This window comes from Malurus melanocephalus, unplaced genomic scaffold, assembly GCF_030028575.1.
Source record: "Malurus melanocephalus ecotype Western Australia unplaced genomic scaffold, MMel_1.1 scaffold_49, whole genome shotgun sequence".
Taxonomy (NCBI): Eukaryota; Metazoa; Chordata; class Aves; order Passeriformes; family Maluridae; genus Malurus; species Malurus melanocephalus.
In genome coordinates this window covers 1,196,671-1,209,018 of record NW_026623281.1, presented here as the reverse complement: position 1 = coordinate 1,209,018, position 12,348 = coordinate 1,196,671, and positions in this window count along the sequence as shown.

Genomic DNA, 12,348 nt, shown 5'->3' with positions numbered 1-12,348 from the left:
AGCTTGTAGATTGTTCAGGCACAGTTTGTGCTGGTCAATTTATTTTTGCTGTTCCCAAGCCTCATCTTGTCCTAGATGGAACTGACGATGGAAAATACAGAATGGAATACTGGTGACTGGTTGCAGCCCACACAGATTCCTGAAGAGTACATGAGCATTACAATGACAAGAGTAAAAGCGATGAAGGCAAGATGTGAAATCACAAATACAATAACACAAATRTCCATTAGCTTCCCCTGACACTCAAATCCCACAAAACCATCAGCATGCGTGCCTGTTCTGTATGTGTAGGATAATACAGATCATCCTGCATTTCCTATAGCAACCACTGTTTGTTACAGTAATACATTTCCAATCTCAGAAATTCCAACCTAATACAAACCAGACGATAYCAGCAAAAGCCAAGAGAAACCCCTCCCTCTCTCCAGTTCAATTGCTACCAAATGTGCCTGGTTTATCTGAAGGGACATGGTGGCATCTCTGCATCTCCCCTTTTGGGGAGTGCTTATGTGAGAAAAACATGCAATGCWGGCAGCTACATCATTTTAATAGGGAAAACACATTAGTAACTGCAAAGCAGCTTGTCTGGGTGTAAGCCTTTCCTTCACTCCTCTCTTGATGCTCACAGCTTCCTTTGCTCAGGCACACTCCCCATTAGCTTAAGCGTGAGAAATTTCAGAAGCTGGCCAGTAACTCAACAAATTGGAAAGCATTCCATGCCTCAAGTCATGTTAACCTTTTTTCTTAACCAGCCTGAGGCACTCTTAAAAATATTAAAGCTGGTATTTGTGCTTACCTAAGGATTGATCTAAATTTCTTTGGAAACAGTGTCAAGGATTCCATCAACTGGCTCTGGACTAAACCCCTCCTGCTCAACAGGTGACTTCTGACAGGATTTAGACATACCCCAACAGTACATGTTAAAGGAATGTACAAAGCTTTCAGCTGAATAAAACAGAGAGGTCCCATGTGAAAGGCAAGTCTATAACAGGGTAGGTGAGTGACTTTCCCTCTATTCTCAGCCCCTACTCCAGAAAAAAAAAAAATCCCCATAAAGAAATGTAGGTTGCATTTTCTGCATGTGAAGAAGCTCTTAAAGCTATTTTCCTCTCCTGGTTTTGTGTCTCCTGGCACTCTTYCTCTCTATACTTGGTCAAAGGGGACTCTGTTCTAAAAGGATTTCAGTTCTGGAGAAAAAAAAAAATAGCATGCTGAGCTGGAAAAGTGAAGGAGGACAGCAAAAATTATGCAGGGAAAAATAAAATCATGGTTATAGGTATAAGGGAAACTAGTCAAAAAGCAGTTTCCATTTCCCAGGAACTGTGCCTGCTCTAGAGTTCAGGTTTGGACAAATTTGAGTTGACAGCAAGACATTGTCAAACCCACATTTTTTCCATAGAAAATAAGTTCTCAGGACCCTGCAGCTGCACTGACTGACTCATTTTCTGTAAACCTTACGATTCTCAAAACTGATGGATTCTGGACAGACCTGCTGGGAGTTCAGACCTGAAGTCACAGGCAGAGGACAACAATTGCCATGTTTTCACCCAGTTCTTGAGGCATGCCTCACAGCAGGAAGCTGCAGAGGAACAGAGCCAGGGCCAGGATGTGCCACCAGACACTGCTACAGGGCCACCCTGCTGGGGCTGCACTGGGGGCGTCCTCCTCAGGACACAGCTTGGAGCTTCTGCCACAACACCTCAGAGACAAATGTTGCAGGGCTATGGCCAGCTTGGGGCTACATGGCAAGGCTCCAAAGTCTTCACTTTTGGGGCAAATCTCAGGACAGACAGTTTTCCCAAGGCAAATGTCAAGTCCTTTCAAGGTTGCTTGGATAGGGTGCCTCAGCTTTTGTAGTCCTCACTTTGGAAAGGTTTTATTAGACTCAAAAACAACTGGGCAACCTTTGTGAACATGAGGATTGTTTTAGTTTCCACCAAATGTCTTTTGGCATTTGTGTGTGTAAGATTTAGCTTTAGTTCTTACCTTCCTTCATGGGCCAGGTATTAACAAGCTAAGCTTTACCTATTGTCCTTGTCAGCTGATGGATCACAAACAAAAACTACATGCAACTAACTTAAGATCTATTCCATCAGTTCTAGTACAATTGTTTAGTCTTTTACGTATGTATTGTACTGCATTTATATTAAATTTCTTTCATTTCATGAAATGAATTCACAAGACATCTACTGCTCCCAAGATTTAATTAAGACCTGATCAGATAGCAGATTGTACCTTCCACACAAATATAACTACACACCAGCAACCTAACTTATGAATAGAAATGCCTCTTTCTACCAAAATATGTTCTATCTAACAAGTCTCTGAAAGCCAGTTAATAAATACGCCACTAGATCCTATCTGCACTTTACACATACAAGTTTGTGACAGTACTCTTGTGTGTYAGTAGCTAAGCCATAAAAGCAAAGCACTGGAAAGTTTATACATATGTGAAGTTTATACATCCATTCATCTCAATTTATTTTCAATTAATTTCTCTTCATTACTATTTCTTTTTTTCAGAATTGCATAAACCAGAACCCATAATACAGTCATAGTTACTTCTCTTAGTCTCTGCAACTGAGTGGAGAGCAGAGTGGAAACATGAAACACCCCAGCACTGGCACTGATGGCACACCCCACCTACAAGCAGTTAAAAACKGCTTTAAAACACTGATTGAAGGATTTGTCTGCCTCCTAACAGTATACAGCTGAGAAGTAGTTTACAGCACTGAATAGCTCAGAAGATTCAATCTATAGCGTTTCTTTGTATAAAGGATCTAGAGAACCTACTGTCTTTCCACTGCAAGATTAAATCTAATTGGTAGCTCTTCTGCCATASCTAAACCCTCACAGTTTTACACTTCAATTTATAATTTTGACTAGATATGTTAGTATTCCTTTATAGTTATCACTGGCTTGAAACCTCTAGGACAGATACAGTAGTTGCAGCTCTGTCTTTCTGTAACTATCAAACTAGCTAAACCATCAGTGGTGGTGAAACTTGGTATCTGATGGATTTCCAGTGTACACAGCAGTTACCAAAAAATGGATTAAAAATCAGCTTTGTAATATAGGCTATCATGCACTCATCAGTTTATAAGTAAATTAAAAAAAAAAAAAAATCAGAGAAAAGCCTGAATATGAAAAGTTCTGATGTTGTTTGGTTTAAGAATGTATACTTATATCCAAATGCATACCTATATCCAATATGCAGCATTAGTCCATTAGTTGTGGTTTATTCTGTGTACTATCTTAGAAAATGGCCAGTCTGGACAAGAAAATCTATTCGTTTCTTCAAGTAAGTAAATAGGAAAACAGTGGATTGACCTGAGAGCAGCTGAGCTGTAATATACAGTCATCTACAGAAMGTTAGTGAACCTGGTAAATGTTTGGTCACTAAGAGGATGGACATTAAAAATTGAACCATATGGACAAAATGAAATAAAAAAGCTTTTACTTTTAATGGAATACCCTTTTGCCAATTATATAAGCAAGGTCAGCATGTAATGGGATAAAACCCTAGATACACAGGAAAGAATAAAATTTTTTACCATCAGGATAACAGTTATGTTCTACAATTTAGCAAAATTGAATGAATGCTTAAAGTCTAATTCCAACCTTCCTAGGGTGTAACCACTATTGACTTCATCCCACAGCATTTGGCTTGTAAAAGCTTTCTTCCTTTAAACACACCTGGTTTTGCTCTGTGAGATTGCAATGACATACTGCAGATGCTACTACAGYATTATCATGGATTATGGAACTGCACTGTGATCACCATTTTCTCTGTTGCAGGTTACTCAACAAATATTTTTTCCTCTTGCATATGCCAGGCATTTTCTGCTATTCATGCAGTGATTGGTATTTAGCTCAATTACCTGACTCACTGGTAAAACTTAATAAGCATTTAAAAAAAAAAAAAAAAAGACAACCTAAGAAAGAAGAAGAAGAAAAAGGAAAATGTCCCCCCTGGATATCCTCCAGAAAATACATTATCCTCTTTTCCRTTCATGAAGGTCTTATTCTGCTCCAGCACTGTTACAATTCATTGTACTATTTAGCATCTCTAAAAGAAGTGTCTAAGCCTTTATGTTTATATAATCACAGGAAAGATCCATATTTTTTCCAGTTTGTAAAGTTAGAATGACTGGTTTGAGGTTGAAGTGTTTCATATCCATTATCACTTACATTTTCTTGACCTTAAACAAAAAATCCCCCTGTTTCACCTAGATCACTTCAAAGAGTGAAAGAGGAACCTAATCACATTTACAAAGTTTAACCTCTTTGCTTTAAAATATCATGGAGTAGTTTCTTGGGATTTGTTGCAAGTACTATGCACAAAGGCACGTTAATTATCTGATCTAAGTTTACATTTGCTTTATCTTCCTTTCCTGCAGACTGTAGCATATTAATTTCATGCTGCCTTCTTAAAAATGGTTATTAGAGCAGCAATTGCCATTCAAACCAGCTCAAGTCAGCTTTCCACTGGACACGTGCCTCGATAGCACAGCACTGCCCACTACACTCACATGAAAGAGAGATGAACCAAATGACAGAATTAAAAAATCAACTCATCCAATATTGAAGATTTCATTTAGTGTAATTCCTAATATGTGTCTGCAGTAATTTTCCAAGGAAAATATTTTCTACTAGTACAAATCTTGTTGATTTTCAGTATGAGCTTTGTGTATAGCACACTGGGGGGTTTTGGAAATTATTTGTTTCAGTACCAGTAAAAATCCTTACACCTTTTCTCTTAGCCTAAATAGCAAGCAAACAATGAATCTATTTAGGGGGATACTGGGCTTAATAGAAACTTCAAGAGATCATACTTGTATTTCCAGTCTCCAGACATTACAGTACCAAGTACAGAAGGCAAGTGGCCTTGTCAGCAGGTTTTCGGGTATTAGTCTAYCTCTGAGAAAAATTATTGCATTGCAGGACACTAGAGACAGCTGTGAATGTTTTCCTTCATATGAGGTAAGGACAACTGAGGAAAATGGATGAGATTTTTCTTCATTTCTGTCAAATTCCATACACAGAGAAAACATTTCATTTCTGAACAGGGTATGAAGCAACCTGTCTAAAATAAACAAGTCTAGCTTAAAAAAAAAATCAGGTATGAGATGGCAAGGACTACTGCCAGCATCTATAAGAAATGATTCCATAGAGTGGGGTAAGGTACATCTGAAATGACAGGACAAGATAAATATAGCTGTGTGTTACCAACTTCCACTGACTCACAGCATATAAAATCTGAGAGTAATGTTTTCTTCTGCTGCAGTTGGTCTAAAGGAAGCCCTTCTATGATCAAATATTTAGAGGAAAAGTCTGGGGAAAACATATAATTCTACTTGTGAATAAGTCGCTTRTTTTTCAACATTGGTGATCTCAATTAAAATTCCTGCCTTATGAATGAGTTAATTGTTTTACCTTTCATGGCCAGAAAACCAAACCTCTACCTTAATATTTCTAAGGCAAGGAACACTTATTTCAAGGTTAATGGAAAATAAGTACTCTCACACATGAGGAGGGCAGCAGATTCTTTCTAGGAATCCTTGATGTGCTGTTGTAGGTATGTGCACCCCCATGAAACCAGTGGTTTTGTTGTAGCTGGACTTCCTGTTCTGACAATGCCAAACATTTTGCAGATTTTCAACAGAAATGCTCATCCAAATGCCAACAGCTGTGAACTGGAACTCTGCAGCTCAAAAGCAATYCTCAAGCACAAAACCTACTTTTGGGGTAGTGAACCACCTTGGCTAAAAGTTTGCTGATAGTGCAGTGGAGTTCATGCTGTCTCCCTATGCTTATCAATAGGAACAAGCCCGATATTTAGTTATAGAAGCATTACTGTTCAATACAGTTGCAAGAATTGTATTGTCTATTTTACAGATCTCACCAGAAAGCTCTGTGAAAATGAACTGAAGTTTCAGCAAGGAACTGGAATTTCCACAGCTCTTGAAATTCTAGATTTAGGCAGAGAGCTCAGAAACTTGAAAAGGTGACTAAATCAAGGTAAGTACCTACACAGGTAAAAGTCTCTGGGCCAACAAATGAAAGCACAATAAAATCCACTGSAAAACATCCTGKAGGCAGAATCCCATTTGTGGTGAARTAGCACACGCTTCCCATAAAGATGGCAAAAACAAAGGGTACTGAAAGAAATCACAGAATGGATTAGATTGCAAGGGACCAACCTCCCTGCTCAAGCAGGAYCATCCTTGATCACATGGCACAGGATTGTGTCCAGATGATTCTGGARTATCTCCAGTGAGGGAGACTCCACGACCTCCCTGGGTAACCTGTCCCAACACTTGGTCACCCAGTAACGTTMCTGGAAAGTAAAYACAGTAAAGAAGTTCTTCCTCATCTTCAGATGGAACTTCCCTGGGCATCAGTTTCTGTCTGACACGAGAATCTTTTAACAAACAGCACTATACCAGCCTCACACTAACAACAACTAAATGGAAAGAAATGCTACAATTTAAGGCCCTTTTCTAAACAGYGATTTAAGCTCAATCCCTATTATTAGTTCAATCCTTATTTAATAGCTCAATCCCTATTTATTCCAAACTTGAGGATGATTTGCTTTGTACAAGAGTTGCTTTGAAATCTGTGGAGTGTGTGAACAGGTTGTTTGAAATAGCACAGTGATCAGAGGGGACAGCTCATATCTGGGGAAGAAATTACAAGGAATCTGCACAAAAATTGTTCCATGAGTGGTGGAGCTAACTACATCTGGTTTCCACTGGACGAGTGYCTTCTAGTTGATTAACTTTTAACTGAATGTGTGACATCACCCTAACTAAATATCCAATAGGTATTAGATGGATTTTTTTTTTTCCTGTTGCTCCTTGTTTGGAAACTGGTAATTCACATGRGAAAGAAGCTTTAGTTTCAGACGTTGAGCTATAATGTCTGAAACAGCAAAAACTYCAAAAGTTGTTTTATCTCCAAGCAGCTAAGCATTCATAATGTACTATTCTGTGTAGGTTTTCTTTGCTTTACTAAGAATTTAAGTGATCAGTATGTTTCACCCTCTCCAGTGGACACACTAAAAATATATTTGCTTTCCAGAAGAGGTGTTTTATTACTTATTAGGAATTTAATGTGATTAAGAACTTTATTAACAACTATGTCTGATTCAAAATGAAAGACATGTAAAGATGATTTCAATAAATCTTATTTCCTTAGGAAATGAGGATTCAAATAAATCAGATACACAGAGAGGTGGAAACAACCTGGGGGACTGGGTAAATTTGGAATTCATAGTGGTTTCCCTGTTGATTAGTGAATCTTATTTCAACATTCCTCACAGTGGAAGAATGAATRTCCTGGGAAAACCCAAGTATTTCTCTGATTACCAGACCACCATCTACCCCTGAAGGAGCCCGTGCTCCATGCAAACAGAGAGGGGGAAATATTGCTGTTTTACAAACAGGCAGAGCTGATGCTGTTGCCATTTGTGATACTGATTTCTCTGCACGTTCAGGGACACATGGCTAAATCTCAGAGCTGAGATTTCCACATTGCCATTCTAATGCCTTAAGCACAGAACTGCTCATGCTCCTGGACACACTCAGGGATACAGGAACTCTTCCATGTGAGTAATCTCAGTGGGAAAGGAGATAGGTCTATGCAGAGGAACACAGTGTCTGGCACACTGCCAGCAAACCCAGCACTGGGGATTCTGGATGCAATTTATAAAAGGGAATTAAGGCTGCCTCATTAGGTCCCAGGTTTTTCTCACTGTGGAGTGCAACAAGATAGAGAGACTGAGCAAAGACACTACTCCAGAGAAATCAGGAATATCAGGTGACAGATAAAGGCACAGATGCTCTTTGAATGCATGAAACAGTGCTCCTCTGCATTGATAAAGACAATGAAAAACTACTGGAAGGAAAAAATTGCTATATTCACATTTTAATTTATGGAACTGTCAACAAAATAAACATAGGGTTTTATTATGGGCRTATTCAGAAGAGTAACAATGTGCTTTTAATTTTTTTTTATATGTGTGACAACTACTGGGATTTATTTTAGAGAATGACTTGGCTTTGAGATAAGGTGAGAGCATGCTTCTAACTGCTGCCACTCTCTTCAAGTAAAAAGCCTCCTTAGCACTGATTTCTGGCCACACAGCATTTCCATTATACTTGGGTTTGTTTTTTTTGTCCAACTTACACGTGATTTTGTTTCTTTTACAATGAATACAAGAGATAAACCTACTATGAAACTACAAAAACTACTACTGAAAGGCTTGCATTTATTTAAGAGGGAACTAAATTACACTCTACTTGGGTACCAGGCAAAATGCACTTTACTATTTACACCAGAAAATACAAATTAAAAAGGAATAACCAGTATAAAAAGAAGTTTCCTGTCCTGTCTTTAATACAGTCAGAGAATGAGTAAGCAGAAGAGAAAAAGGAAGGTGTTACTTCATTCAGAATGGAAAAAAGGCAGAATTAACTTAGGGTGTCTCCACTAATTATCTGCTTCAAAAGGACTGGAATTATGTAGCCCTAGGAACTTTCCAAGGTATGGGATGTAGCAAAAGCAGTAGTTCATTAGCCAGTTCCATTARCTGAAATCAACAGTAAGTGGTAACTCTAAGTTTAAAGTTAACGACTGGGATTTTTGGTTCTTTTTATGACTTAATTACATCTATTGTGTCTTCAATGGCTCCTGAATCCCAGCACAGAGCACCCCAATGACAACAGGCAGCAGGAGGTTGAGTAGCTCCTCACTTCCAATGCTGTCCATCCTRCCTCAAGGCACAGGGAGGAGGAAAAAACAAGTCAGTAACTCTTCAATGCTTGACAGGCAGCTTGGGAGGTTAGAGACAGTACTGGGTGTCTGCTTGGAACTGCTCACCGGGTGATGGTGAGGACTCTTTCACTAAYTGCAGGTGCAATCCAATGGCATGAAAACACTGCAGTCCCTCATCTTCCCTCCTGGGGGATACTTTCCAGGGTACTGAGCAAAAGCAGAAGCAGTCCTTTGTTTCCCAGTACTGCTGTTGTGATTGGAAGCAGGAGACCGATTATTACAGAGTGATATCAGTTATAYAGAGCACATGCACAGATTCAAGAACAAGAGCTCTAAATAGCATAGGAAACAAGGAACAGTTACAGCTAGCTCTGATCACAGTGTAATTTCTATTCAGTTTTTCCTCATTGAGAAACAGCTTCCTTAGATCCAGTTCTAGTAGAATGAGCCATTTTTTTTAAAAATTATGATTTATATGAATAGATAGCACATTCAAATGCTACCTTCTGGTCCTTAAATCCATTACTTTGTAATGGGGAAGAGTGAAATCAGACAGTTGGCTGCCTAAGGACCACCAGTGGAGACTGCAGAGCAAAAATCAAGAAAATCCTTTATCTGCTTTTTCCATTTCTGAAGCTGCATTGGCCATCTTCCACCACATGAGTAASAGCAAGAAGTGATGTCATTTTGCACTGCCTCCACCCTTCCATCCTAGTCTTCAGGGAGGATGCTCTGCCACTGGGAATTCAGATCAGTTTTGGAAACTGCCATCCCCAAGAACTAAACCCCWCAACTTCTATTTTTATCTCTTTTGTGTCTGGAAGAGGAGAAAGATTCAGATGCCCTCAGTATTTAAAGATGTCTTTTCCATGCAGGCTGTCCAAAGTTCTCTAAGGATCCCCTCCTCTCTGACACAAATGTCTTCCATAGGCCCAGAAGGAAGCTGATGCACATTTTCTGTCTGTTCCACACAATCCTCGCAACAGCTGCTGCCTTTCAGTGGAAACAAAAAGGTAGTAGGTATCTCTTACTAAAATAGACAGGGAGCCCATCTTTAACAAAATACTTTAGGCAAAGCTAATCATGCTCTCTGAAGCTATATGAGCAAACAAATATCTACAAGACAACAGGCCCAAAAAATATCTATGGGAGTCACAGTCTCGAATCCTTTATAGCTCCTTTTGACAGTATATCAATTTAGAATCTGTTTTTACTCAGTGTATCCTAAAAGAAATTGCAATCATATGATGCCACTGTGCAATATGGAGACAAGCCAGTGGCACTTGGTCTGGGTATGAACGTGTCAAGGGACTTGGCAAACTCAGTTAAATCCTCTAATGAAAGTTTTTTCTCTGCAGTCACACTTAGAACATGTTATTTCTATCAGTGATGTGTTCTGGGAGCAAAGGCATCCTTTTTTAGGCCCGACTGAAAGTGCTGGCTGTCCWTTTTTAATGTCATCTCACTCCTGCCTCAGGACAAGTGCCACCTACTGACAGCAAGAGCTGCTTCTCTTTGCTTAATTAAATTCATCAAGAATTCTAACCATAGCTCTTATTGTTTCAGGCAGCTTTGCTTCAAGTCCAAACGGTGAACAGAGGCCTCAAATATGAAGGAATATTTAAAAAATCTGGAATGTCATATGCTAGATTCCTTTTAAAACCCACCTATCCGTGATGCTGATTACTGATTAAGAATTCCCTCACTGCACCATCACCAGTCACTCTACCAGCCTTTTTTTTAAAAAAAAAAAAAAAAGCAAATCCAACAAAAATATTCACACTCGATGGATGATCAAGTATTTAATTCAAAAGGCAAATTAGAAAGAAATCAAAAGAGCCAAAAATCAGTGTAAATTTATTCTAAACCTGGACAAAGACAAAAAGGCTCTGTGTAAAGGAGAGAGGGATAATAAAAATACTGCTGCACAGTAAAAAGTCAGCTGCAAGGCTTCATCTAAAACTGTTCTGGAAAAAAAATTATTATCAATTACACCTCTCCTTTACATACAAGCTTCATAAATGAAGTATAGGGTTTTAAGAGACATTTTTTTCTTTCTTTTGTCAGGTCTGGAGTCATTAAACAGAGATTAGCTGGATAAATAGAGGAAGTGATTTTTAAACTGTTTGCAAACTTAATGTGAAGAGCCCAGCCTTGCAAATTATCACGTCTAATCAGAGATGCACGCTTCACTGCTCCAGTAATTGTACTAGTATTAGTCAAATTCTTGTTGTCTCCTCATTAGCCATGAAAAGGAGACTCAAGATGTACTTCATTAGAGTATCCTGAATATAAATTTTTAGTGTAAGGAGGAAGAGATGTGTTACATACTGTACTGTGTATAGAATGAAAAAATATTAGGAACATAAAACGTATTGAATCATTCTGCTGTTAGACTGAACATGTCTTTAACAACCAAATTCCTCCTTTCTCTTTCCATTTTTACTGCTTTTACTGTTTTGATCCCTTCTTTTATTTGCAGTGAGAACATAGCACTTGAAAAATGTAATTTACAACCAATGTCATTAAAAAAAGTTAAGAAATGTGCTGTATTCTGCAACCCTTCCAATTTCTATAGCCAGAAGAACACAGCTAAATCAAGAACCGTCTTTAGTAGAGACATTTCGTAAATCCTTGACTACCTCATAGGTGATCTAACTTGCATTAAACGTAGATCAAATCAAAAGGTTTGCTCCTTTGATCAGCAAAGCATTTAAGTACATGCTCATGCCTTTCTTTATTCAGCAATGCCCTTAAGTATATGACACTAAATCAAGAGAATTTAAACACATGCCTAACATGTGAAGCATGTGCTTAAGGGAATTGGGGTTTGAAAAATCCAGCTTGAATAGGATTTCCAAACAGGTCCATTAGAAGGCTAAAAGTAAAAACATTTCCAAGAATTTCAGTAGAAGGAGAGGCAGACCAAATTTTCACATTTGTTTTTTCACAGCTATTTTTTTTTGGTGTGAATCCCAGCCTGAAATATTTGTATTACTCAGCAGCAGTTAAGGTAGCTGAAAAGGAGCTAGGCAGGTCATCAAAATGCTACCAATAGATTGCCTTCTACTTCTCTGCTTTGTGACAATTAAAAAGAACCAGAAAGCAAACAACAAAAATGCAAAAATGTACCCTTTGAACCCTTGGACTACAACACTAGGTCATCAGCAAGTCAGATGTCTGCAAACTAGAACCAAGCCAAATGTGGTCCAGCATTTGTTTTTGTGGAACACGAGGAAYGAGGACAGTGAGTGATTCCAAAGGGGAGTTAAATCCATAATGCATTTCCTGCAGCTCTGTGTATTGCAAGAAGGTGAACTGGATTTGCAGGCCTGAGCTATGCTCCCCAAGTTGTGTCTTGACAGAACACAGCAATATCCTCACCCAACTTCAGCTCACTCTCTCAATAAAATACTAKAATCTCCAGTTTATTATTATCTACTCTAACGTATACAGCATTCAGGAGCTCATCATGTAAAGGTTGATCCTTGCTTGGTCAGACTATGCTGGACAAAAAAAAAAAAATAATTTTGAAGTACTTCCTGGTCCCTCTTTGAACAATATTAAGCC